Consider the following 13,597-nt stretch of genomic DNA (forward strand, 5'->3'; position numbering starts at 1 on the left):
TTTATTTATTTATTTTTTTATTTATTTATCCTACATTTGTTGACCGGGATAGTCCGACTGGATACATGTCCATTTCCAGGGGAGGCCCAGGGAGAAAAGCTACAAGGGTAAGCAGATACAGCATTACATAATACCAGCATTACATATTACAAACAGATTATTTACAGAGATTACATAAGTAAGCAAGTTAAACATGTTCCACAGGTTAAAGTTAGTCCTGAGCACAAGTCAGGATTAAATTAAATTACACAGTAAACTGGTTAACAGATTTTACACATTCGAGTTAGCCAGGCTTGATACATTGACATAGCCAGTTAAGTGACAAATGTTGTTTGAGTCTAGTGTTAAATTGACCTAAGGTGGAAAGTAAGGTAATATCAGCTGGAAGTGAGTTCCAGGATCTACTTACAGAGTTTGCAAAGAGAGAATCACCGGCTGCGTTATTAAATTTGCTAGTCTGAATTAGTAGTTTGTTAGAGGATCGAAGTGGTCTAGGATTGTTATAGGGGGTGATAATATTTGAAGTGCAGGAGTATTGTCCGGATTATAGAGGATTTTATAGGCCATAATCAGTTGGTCATACTGTATTAGGCTGGGTAGTTCAAGCCAACCAAGCTTATTTAGATTGATGCAATGATGTGTCCTAAAAGGCAGCCCAGTGGCAAACCTGGCAATGTGGTTGTAGCAAATTGAGCGTTTGCTAAGGACAGTCTTGTTCATATTCGAGACTAGAGGGGATGCATACAGAAGGGTTGAAAGAAGGTGTGAGCGAGCTATGGCACTTTTAGCTGGAGGGGTTAGGAAGGCTTTTATTCTGTAGAGTGACCCTAGTTTTTTATTGATGGCTTTGATAATTTGGTTAACATGTAGGTCACATTTGAGATTATTGTCTATGATGACACCTAATAGTTTAGTAGATGGGTCAGGGGAGATTATTGTGCCATCAGTTGATGTTATGGTAAAGGTGAAAGCGGTAGACCTACGTGTTGGTGAAATAACAGCAGTTTAGTTTATTTGGGATTTAGGATCAGACGAGGTTCAGAAAATCAGTTTTCTATTGTATTAAAGGTGGTCTGGGTAGCTGACCATAACTCTACTGGAGATGTGGCTGAGCAGATCAGAGTAGAGTCTTCAGCATATTGGATACAGCTGACTTTCGGGATGACAGTATAAAGGTCATTAATGAAGATGGAGAACAGCAAGGGCCCTAGTATAGAGCCTTGTGGTACTCTGAGGGTGTTAGGTAGAAGGTTAGAGAGTTTGTTCTGCCGAAGTCCAGCCTGCTGTTGACCATGCAGGTAGGATTGAAACCATTGGAAGGCTCCAGTATCTAGATAGAATGTTTGCAGGGTGTGGATTACAAGTTGGTGATCAACCATATCGTATGCCTTGGAAAGATCCATAAAGAGGGATGAGGATATATAATTAGTGTTGCAAGTATGGTTTATGGTGTTAGTAAAGGCTAGGAGGCCTGAAGTAGTGCTGTGATGAGGACGGAAGCCATGCTGAGTGTCTGCCATAAGGCGATTTTGGATTAGGTGGTGCATGAATTGTCTATGAATAAAGTTTCCATAATCTTTGCAAGTGGAGAGAGTATAGCTATTGGCCTATAATTGGAGAATTCAGTAGAGCTGCCTCCTTTGTGAAGTGGGATTACATAGGATATTTTCCAGATGGTGGGAAATTTAGATTCTACCATGGTTCGGTTGATTAGTTTTGAGATGGGGTAAGCAATAGCATCAGCTGATTTTTGTAGGTACTCAGCAGGGAGTTGATCAGCAGAAAGTGTAGTGGGTTTCACTTTTTCAATCAAGGTACGGAGAAGTGAAGTGGCGACTGGTTGGCAGCTGAACGCAAGTAGGTTTCTAGGGGTGCTACTTTCAGGACCAGGGGAACTAGGAGGTAGATGGCTAGCTAGGGCTTGAAATGTCTCAGTAAAGAATAACATCTTCAGGGGTTTTATCAATAGTAGCAGCAGGGATTGGGGTTGAAGTTTCTCCAGGATGTAGTATATATGACATGCCACCTGACAGGGTATGGCATTACTGGGTTCAGAGAGCTCAGTCCCCAGATTGGCTGTGTGGTGGCATCAGGGTGGGGCAATGTTGGTGCAGTGTGTGCGTGTATGTGGTCACCCTAGGTGTTAACATTTCACATGTGTGTATGCATGCACACAGTTCCACCTCATGGCTGCCATATACAGGAGTTTGTGGACAGCCACAGACTGCACCTGGCAGGTCATACAGATCAGTGTCTGTGGGCACGGATACGGTACCTGTGCCTGGCAGGGGTGCTACGGACCGTATCCAGTACTAAGCCAGACTGGGTATTGTCATCAGAAGCGGGAGTGTGTTGACTGGACACAGGTCCCTGTTGGGACTGTCCAGAGCCACGTGCACGTGGTCTCCTGGGGCGTTCTGATGACAGCACAGACCCAGCATTGCTGGGGCTGCTGCTGGCACTATGGGGGCGTGTGCGAGCCTGTTGTCATCCGCGCTGACTGCCAGCTGCTACTGTTGCCGGCATACGGCCACGTCGATGCTGCAAATGCCCACCATTGCCCTGGCTCATGGACATTTGGTTGTGGAACTACTGTAATATGTCCCCACAACATCTGTCTATGACATTGGTGAAATTACGAATAGCATCCGCAATGTCACGCATAACTGTCTGTCATGGCTATGCGACATGCTCTCAGCTCCCTCAGATCCTGTCTGGTGTACCTTTCCATATGCGACTGTGCCTGCATGACAGTCCAAAACATAGCTAAGGTTGACAGACCTCTTTGGGCACGTCGACAAGAGGCAGTACACCCACGGATGCTCCCACGAGAACCCATGGGCAACTGTCTGTGTGGTACCATCGGAGGACCCTGCCCATGGCTGCTGTGTGGGGATGCATGTGCCACAGGTACCACATTACCCTGGTCTATGCCCATTGTATCCTGTCCATCACCTAGGGACAATGGTGACAGAGGATGTACTGGCAGGATGACTGTGCGCAATTATGGGGTTGACAGCTGTGTACTGTCAATTGGCTGACCAATGGCAGACCCTGACACACCTTCCTGTACCATTACACAAATATCATCATTACCAGTACCCGTGGCACAAGATTCAGGTTCCCTGCTGCAGGTCACCAGAGCAGCACCAGAACCTGTGGGAGGAAGACAGGAAACACAGTTTACAGTCTCCAGACATTGTTACCAGTGATGCACTTCTGCACACATGCACACATGCACACATGGACACATGCACATATGCACACATGGACACAGGCACACATGCACACCATGGACACAGGCACACATGCAGACATACACACGTGGACACATGCACACATGCACACAGGCACACATGCACACATGCACACGTGGACACATGCACACGTGGACACATGCACACATGCACATATGCACACATGCACACGTGGGCACATGGGCACGTGCACACATGCACACATGGTCACATGCACACATGGACACATGCACACATGCACACGTGGTCACGTGTACACATGCACACATGCACACGTGGACACATGCATACATGGACACATGCACACATGCACACGTGGTCACATGCACACATGCACACATGCACACATGGACACAGGCACACATGCACACATGCACACATGCACACATGCACACATGCACACATGGACACAGGCACACCTGCACACATGGGCACAGGCACACCTGCACACATGAACACCCCGCAGTATACACACAGAGCACCACTGAGTTACACTACTGTTATTAGCATTATCAGGACTATTATAGGTTATGTTAAACACACTTACCAGCATGGATGGCCTGCCTTGCTGTAACCCCAGAGGGACCTGCAGAAATGATGAGATTAATGTCAGTGGGCACAACTGTGCCATTGATATTGCATATGATACAGTGCAGTAGTATATCAGTTGCCTTTCACACGTCAGCTGCTGATATTGCCAGTATCACACATGCACAATTACATACTATGATGACAGATACGTACCATGGACACACCTTACACATGCATAAACTAACAGTGTACAGAACAGTCAAGTGTACATATGGCATATTACCTGCACGCTCCATGTCATGCTGCTGTGTGGATCCAGCCTCCATCATGATGCAGGTGTACTGCTGTTGCTGTTCTGGGGCTGGAGCCACAACACTTAGGAGTAGCCCCCTCCAATCTGGTGAGGGGGGATGTGTGGCCACCCCACCTCCTGTGGCAACTTGTTGCCTGTGGATATCTGATGCACGCTGATGGACACTTTGGATTAAATCACTGCAGTGATGTCGTACCTGCTCATATGTTCTATTATGTGTGCCAATATCATTTACCCTACGGACAAGGTCTTGCCACAGTGCAGCCCTCTCCTGCTGATTCTGACTGGTGCGGGAAAACAGGATGTCATACTCCCGCACCAGGCTCTGGTGGATCTCCTCATCTTCTGCTGCAGAGTAGGTGGGATTACGCTGACGCGCCATCTCCCTGGAAGAGAACACAAACAGGATATCAGCAGACTATGTCAGCAATATATGGCGCACATACTATACATGATACTCATGTGTAGTGATATACTACTACTCCCATATGTTGCATGTCTGTGTGTCATGGTGGATACACATGTACATGGCCAGATATCAGTACTCAGCCAACACCTGTGCAACAATACCTGCCACATTCCACACAACATAGTAGCATGCCCCATCGGTCAGCACACACTGACAGGTCCAATGCACAACCTCACTCTGGGGGTTCATCCCAAGGTACTGTATGTGGGATGCCATCCACTAGTGTGATGTGGACACAAGTTACTCGGCCTGGATATACATATCCCACCACCACCACCAGCACAGTAGACTACTTTGTTATGTATGTGATTAGACAGTTATTCACTTGTTGGGACTGAGATGGTATCCATGCAGCACACTGGGCCAGTGGAAGCCACAACCCACACTGCTGACCCCTTTGCAAATGCTTACCACGGACATGCCACAGATTGCATGGAACTTGCACACACATTTCTAACCCAGACCCTATGCACAAAGGTTAGGCATCCTGTCCGGTGGATCCCAGACAGAGGCAGATTGTATAACAGTAGCAGGAGGCTACTGCAGGACAGAGCACATTCACATTAAGGGAAGGCATCTGTGGTCAGCACTGGTACTACGCTACAGTCCGTCATAACAATGGCCACGGCCTACTCTGGGAGGGGAATGGCCACAAACACTATGGATGACCACAAGGCCTTCTTCAGTTATGTTACACATATGGACCAAATGCCTCAGATATGCTCTGTGTTAATACACACCTACCTAACATTCACCAAACACACGGATATTGGCAACAGTCTTGCAGACAGGTTCGGTGCACGTATCCCCCCTCCTTCTCCCCCACTAGTTGAAATAGTTATCACAGCTGTATGTAACCTCCCTATCATCTCACATGTCCAGGTGAGGGCCACCCTCAGCAGAGCAGAATACACAGCATCACTGTGACCTCATGGTATCCTTGGATGTGTGCTACCTGCACTCCAAGAGGACATACAACCGCATATAACACTGATAATTTATCTTGGCCGTACTACAGGATATGTACCTGGACAGTGGCATACAGCGACAGTGGTCCCACACCACTAAGGAGGCACCTCGACTGACCCTGGAAACTACCACATCATATGCATAACCAGCCTGGTCTGCTAAGCTATGGAATTATGCAGTATGGGATGCATATGCAGTGATATCGGGTACCTGCAGACACTTGTTCCCAGCCAGTGTGCCTTTGTGATGGGCTGATCCTGCCTTTTGAACCTGGCTGACCTTTCAAATCAGTCACTACAGCCATTGCTGAGGGCAACGCACAGACAACTGCTGCCAGGATCATGGCCTAAGACTGATTGACATGTAATGTATGGTCATCCCCTTTTGGTGGAACTACGTACACACAACATATCACATGGACATACCTATAGATACCGACCTATGACACATTTGGAGGGTTCACAGTATGCACACTATTAACCTGCTACTTTGCATTACCTGTGTTTGTCGCAGCTGGTTGCGTTACCACTGCTTCTGATTGCTGCTGCTACTGTCACTGCTGACAGCTTAGAGTCACAGAGTCACAGTGTGTAGGGTTTTTTTTTTGTTCTCTCTCTCTCTCTCTCTCTCTCTCTCTCTCCCTCTGTCTGCTTCCAGACAGTGCAATTAATGTATTGCATGTGTGGAGTGTTAGTACTGGATGCTTTTGTAGGTATCTGCATAGGTCCATGTGATGGCCTCTGCACCAATTGTAAGCCAGCATTTGCTAATTGCATACAGCCAGTTGTGTACTGATTGCAGTTCTCACTGTGATTTCAGGTCAGTGCTATAAAAGGGTATGTGAGATAGGCGTTGCCCTTTCAGATTGTAAGGGCGGGGACCATGCTGGCATGCTGTGGACACTGTTCTGTGAGTGTAAAGGTTAGTATCTCTCTCATGATTCAGGCTGTGTTGTAGATTCACATTTCTCCATTCCTCTCTCCTGTTTCCTGTAGTAAGTGTGTATGCACAATGACACCTACAACTATATATAAATATATATTTATATATATTTATATATATATATATATATATATATATATATATATATATGTACATATACATACATTTATATATGTACATTAACTGACATTATTATCTACAAGCTTACAACTAGCATGGCTGTTTCTGTTCACACACTACTATTATGGGAATCCAGTAGTTTTGACAGTAATTCTACATGACATGGTTTGGGTACTACACATCCTATATTTCCTTTACATTCATCCCTACTATTACATGTTATATGTATTTTAGCACAATGTTCTTGTATAAGAGTCATGGCTTAGTGGTAGGTCATGCAGACTAGTGTTTCCAAGGTCCCGCGTTTGGGACTGACAGTGGGATTTTATTTTGCTTTTGAACTGAGTACAGGACCTGTCAATCAAAGTGACTAAGGCACTTTTAAGCAGTTATAACCGGGTTAGCGCTGGTTTGTGCGGAGCTCACGCATGCGCACTGGCGGTTAGCTCTGCGCACACACGCGCACACCCGCTTACAACCGCTTAACAGTGCTTACTCTGGCACACACCCGCGCTATTTTCTTTGAAAGAAATGAAAATGGGGAGACAGGAAAGTGGTGAAAAAGGGGTCACAAAGAGGGTAAGACAGTAGGGAAACAAGCTTGGGATTTGCAGGAGGGATGTAGGTAAGGCCCATAGCAGCCCATTTCTTCATCAGCAACAGCTGTGCATATGTATGTAATTTGGTGTGACATTTGAAACCTTCCACCGCTGAGAGAGGTGTCAGGACAACAATAATACTTGTTGTACAGCCAATTGTAATTGATAGATTCCATGTCCAGCAGACATGTGTGCGGAATGGGCAGCTATGTATGGGGCGTAATTTTTTTGTGGGTACAGAGTGCCCTTTTTTTTTTTTTTTTTTTCAGGTGAGAGTGGTATGTCAGGTGAAGGAAGTCGGTACAGCTGGGGAGGTAGGTTGGGTAGGTAAACAGACAAGACAAACAAGACGCATACAGGGGCAGTGTATGACACGTGTGGGGGGTTACACAATTGACAGGGATGGAGGTTTGGATATCCAGAGCCCATGAGCCCACAGATGGCAACAGTGGAACTGATATCCCCACCCATAGGCAGTTGTCACTGTTCCTTCACTGCCCAGGACAGGGCTGTGCTGGGGACTGTGTAGGCCGGGCAACAGGCATGTCCGTAAGTTGTGCCACCCATGCCTCAAGCTGGCGTAGGGGCTCGAGAACAATGTCCCGAATCTCCCTACGCACCACAGTCTGGACGCTATGGAGGGTGAGTGGTGGTTCTCCTCTGGCCACACTTGCAGAGGGGGGGTGAGCCCCATCCCCTGCAGCACTTCCACCCGCAGGTGGCACAGGGCCACCGGAGGAGGGTCCAGACTCAGCATTAGTGCCAGGTGCACTCGCCAGCTGAGGTGGGAGAGGTGGGTCCGCTGGAACCCACCTTCCCTGTCGTCCTATGTTTTGCATTATGTCATGACAGTTTGGGTTAGTGACATATAATACCATTCACAATTAGTTGTAACAGCATGCATTAGTATTCCCATTAACCAAACACCCAGATATTCACACCATTGAACAGCGTGCATAACACATGCATAATTTGAACAGCAATACACAGTCCAACAACATGCAGGGTTAATTGATGGCAACAGGCCATCAAGTTTGGATATATGAACAGGGCAGATGCATCAACGGACATGCAAATATATATGACCCAACAGGACAAACGTCCAGGGGTGTTAATTGTGATTGCAAATACCATTTTCACGTGGAATGGGTTATATGAGGTTATAGGGTGGGATGAAGAAAATAATATTAACACCTTCAAATACCAATACATATGCTGTACATTCCTAATAGCTACAGATATATACACACTACTGTTCTAACTACAGTTTCCTATATGATAACTATTTCAACTTGGTGATAGGACTGTTACTGCAACATCAATATACATTTTATTGTTCTTCATACACATTCATATCTAGCTTTGTTCAGCTACATCATCCTGCTACATTTGCTTTATATAGCTGTAGACAAGTGTGGATGTTTGGTATATCAGACAATCATCCTATCTGCATATTGCAGACTGAGAGCAACATATCCAGATTTTGGGGTACACATTCCAGATGCAGCAACACTTTGAACAGATTTCGCTGTTTGGTTTTGATTCTCACATGCATTTCATTCTGTCTTGACTGCAGTATACTTTATTCAGGGGTTATTACTACTGTATTGCTGGATTCATGACACTTTCTCACACTCTCTCACTTGTTTTCATTTTACTATTCAGGATGGTACTTACTTCTAGGCTTTATTGACATGTTTTACCTGTAGTTATTACAATCCTTTCCAGCAGTCTCACTTCTGTCATGTTTCAGTATTTTAACAGGGATATATTTCACACATGTGATTTCATCATCTTCTGCAGCTATACTTTTCAGCCTGCTGCAGATTGTGTACTATTTTCTTACAGGTGGGGCATTTTTATTTCAGAATTTATGTCAGACATTTTCATTTTTCTGTTTGGCTTACAGGCTGCAACACACTTTTGTAATCAAGCAATACTTGCAGACACTTTCACACTGTTACTTGCACATTTTATTCCTTAGTGACTACACTGCACTCTTTTGCTGACTGTCATACTTTTATATTTCTTTACAGTTACTGGTAGTGGATTACTGACCTGCCTGGTGGCGCAACCGCACCAGCCTATCACCATAGGCTCTGCGGTTCGCAGAACGGACACCTGCAGCTATAATATAAATGAAGTAATATTGGAATACACATCTCCATAATATCAGCTAGTTTAATTTCTTACATACATAATTAAATGTAACTTACTCAGTAGTGGGGCGTTGGGCATTTGCCGGGCCTCCTGGATCCAAAGGTTCACTTGGTCCTGCTTGCATCTCTTCAGGTCCACATGGTGGTGACGGACCTGCTCACCAGTCCTTGGAATCCCTGTGGCACTGGTGAGATCATAAGCCAACCGATCCCACGCCTCAGCCCTGTATGCTCCCCAGAGGACCTGGCCCTGCATGAGTTGGGCCTCATGATTGTGGACTAGGAGCCAGACCATGTACCTGGACTCCTCAACACCCCACCTCTGTGCTCGAAAGCAACTACCCTCTCCTACTCCTGTCATTCTGCCTGCAGTTCAGTTCTACAATCGTGTATGCTGTGTATTCCCGCCTATGGGGTTTATATAGTCTGTTTTTCCCGCACATATCTGTGATTGGCCATTTTGGAATTGTATCAACTTCAGTAAACCTGCATTGTCATGCTCCAGTTTGTATTCATTCCTATATATTAGCTATTATTGCATTTATAGGTACTGCTGTCATGGCTTAGTGGTTTGGTACCTTGACTATGGTGTATAGTATCCTGGGTTCGAACCTGGCCACTACTTTTTATTTTTTATGACTGTCTAGACATGCTGAGGGGTGTGTCTGTGTAAAGGCAGTTTTGATACAGCTTGCTCAACGTTGCCCGTGGGTTAGCTTGTTTGCATGGTGCGCAGCTCCGCGCAAACGGGGTATGCTGGTTTAAGCCTCATTTGGCTATCAGTATGCATATTACGCTCAGCTCAGTTAGGGGCACATAGCTTTAGCATGTTAAACCACTGCTCAGCTACGGGCACTCATTTTGCACCAGTTAAACCACTGCTCACCTATGGGCAGATGCACTCACCCTGTTAAACTGTAGCTCAGCTATGGACACATCTGGCATTTTTTATAGTTTTGTTACCTCACATTTTTTCAATATAAATGGGCTATTTCATTACATTTTACATAAAATGTGATTTTATGTGTACATATTTGTCAGGGACTTGTTTCGTGCTTATTTTGCTACAAATAAAAATTGGTGTTGTGGGGGCTCGAACCATGAATGCCTGTTCTTCAGTCAACATCTCTACTGCTACGCTATTGCTTCATGGCTTACTTTGCATATTTAGTTCTTATATGCTTTCCCACTGACTGCTAACTGTGGCTACGCTATGGGCACGCCCGCGCAAATGAGCGCACTCACGGTTAAACATCTTTACAATTTAAAAAAAAATTATGAGATGTTCATTTGTACATTTTATGTTCGTAGTCTGTGGGGGCATGTGTTGTGTTGTGTTTATTCACATTTCCATGGACTCTGTCGTGGGTGTTTACATTGGGCACTTTTCCTCTTCTGGGGGCGTGTCCGCTTACAGGGCTCAGCCTACGGACATATACCCTACTGTCTTACACGGACCGTGTTAGCCTTAGGTGTGATTCAGCATGCTCTCATGAATATGCAGAGCATGCTGACATCACTCCGTTTAACTTCAGCCTCTGTGTATGAGTTATAACTCTTACACGGAGGCTTCGTGAATCCTGCCCAAAGTTTAATTGCATAAGATTTTATATGTACTTCAACAGCCATTTTTCTTCTTTTTCACACGCCTTTCTTTTTTATATTACTTTCTTTTTCAACATAGCCTCATTATGATTCTCTCATTTTTTGATCAGTCCCCCTCACTGACCATCTGGCTACATTATTGACCCAGTCATCACTGCCCAGAGTAAAAGCATCATTCATGCTCTAAAAATTTGGGTTTTGATGGGGCTGCTTCTTTTTACATAAAAAAGCCTTTGACTCAGTAAGTGGGAGCTTCTTTTTAAGGTTTTGTATTGCAGAAAATGTGGAAGGATGTTTATAGGACAGGTGAGGTGACTGTACAGAAGACTGACATTCTGAATCTTTATGAATGCTAGGTTCTCACAACCTGAGACAATGGAGCAGAGGACTAGGCAGGGTTGTTGGTGATAGTGTAGTGTACTGGCTCACCAGATGTGCAGGAGCAAGCATCGCCCAAATCCCTCCCCCATTGTTGTACGTCAGTTGGAAGTATTCATTATTCATCCAGTGTGAATGAATATTTATTCTGTTTCCGAACTTTATGATGCCACAATTTTTTTATATGCTAAACATGAAATGACAGCAGGTTTTGAAAACAGAGATTAATTACTAGTGAAAAATTACATTGCAGCCTCATAGCACATAGATTAATAATAGAATTCTTTTGAGCAGAACAGTATTTTTTTCGACAGATCAACAGCATAGATTTCTCTTCCTTCATGATTTAGGGACACTGCAAACCTTAAATCATTCAAATTACATTCCCGGAATAGTTAAAGATCAGTTCTAAATGCAGTATCAGATAATATGCTTGCCGGATACAACACAGTTTTGCATATGGAGTACTAACAGTAATTTCTGACTCTTTGTGTTTGTTATGCTTTTACCATTTAGGTTTTAATATTAATCAGGCATTGAAGCTGCTATGCTCTATTATTGATGTGTGAAGATATATATGAAAGTAACCGAGCTCCCTTCTCTTGACAGGTTACAACTGGCAGTCCACCTCGTAGTCATATTAGGTCCCTGAAAATAGTTATGTGCGTTCATTACAAACATCAGTTTCCCTTCTCTTGACAGGTTACAACTGGTAGTCCACCTTGCATTCATATTAGGTCTCTGATGATAGTTATGTGCGTTTGTTATGGACATCAGTTTATTCATTCATTATTGTGGGGTCAGTGCCCCCAATGCCCTATACATGGACTGTAGATTTACTTGAAAAGGATTCTGTGTAAGATGAGTAGAATCTCATCACCAGTTATATTTACTATGTGCTTGTGGTTATAAAGATGAGTAGATAACTGTTAACGAGCTGTGTGAAAAGTGTATACTTTTACATTTAAGGTGTTAATTGTATATTTGAATATACTTGAATATATATTTTAAAAGATGCGAGGTGGTAACTGGTCTCAGTTTTTAAATAGTTGGACTTGCCAGGTGTTAATTGAGTCTGCACATGATATTTTTACAGTACAATTGTGTTACATTCGGCCACATTAATTGTAGGCATGATGTCACTGCCTAATATGAATGGCATGTCAATCATGCCTCATTTCATATGCAACTTTTCACGTCAATCACCAGATCCACGCCTACTCCTGTGCAGAACTGAAGGTGAGCCAGTAAACTACACTTTCGCCAGGTTGTTCCCCATCCCATGTCTCTTTGTGCTGATTCCAAAAGGTAAAAGGAAACAAAACACACCTTAAGTCCTCCAGTGTGCTCCAAAAGGAACTGGCAGCTGTAGTGTTAAATACTGATGATATACAAGCAAAGCAAAAAGCTGAACAAACTGTACAACACTGCATTGACCTTAAATTAAGCAATGTTTACTCATAAAGTACAAAATATTAATGCTGTCACCTTGCTAAAGAAGGCATCATAAAGAGATAAAAAGAACTAGCCTTAACAAACGCTTATATAACTTTGGAAAACCATGTGACCAACCTGGAATGCAATTGTAATTAACATGCCTTCCTCTTAAAAAGACAGTGTAACAAAACAGTGTTAAGAAGCAATAATTGATCCTACAACAGTGAAAACAGTAAAAAATTTTACATTTTATATATTAATGTGCATATTAATATATATATATATATATATATGTGTATATTAATATATATATATATATATATATATCTATATCTATATATATATATATATATATATATATATATATATATATATATATATATATATATATATATATATATATATATATATATATATATATATATATAGCAGCTTACATGTTTCATCTCAGGGCCCGTGTAGGGGGGGTGGTCACAACGTAAAGCAAACTTCGGTTATCAATGATTCATGCATGTTGTTTCACACAAAAATGTGTCAACACATCTGAACCCCATGGGAAAAAGGTACTGTTTTTGATTTAAAAGCTTGGCTAAATTATCTTAATTTTATGATTCAAGAACCAACTGCTACAGGTTCATTAACAACACAAATTAGATTGCTCGAGCACACATTAATTAAATATAGGAACTTGCAGTTAGATAACATGTTCCTAAATGAATGTATCAAGGCCAAAAGAGTGCCAAGGGGTTTGACACCGTGGAAATTTCCTGTTGGCCTTATAGTGAATTCAGCCTCACATTGTAATTTAATTGAACTAT

Source organism: Protopterus annectens, chromosome 1.part1 (assembly GCF_019279795.1).
Source record: "Protopterus annectens isolate FY-2018-M chromosome 1.part1, PAN1.0, whole genome shotgun sequence".
In the NCBI taxonomy this organism is placed as follows: domain Eukaryota; kingdom Metazoa; phylum Chordata; order Ceratodontiformes; family Protopteridae; genus Protopterus; species Protopterus annectens.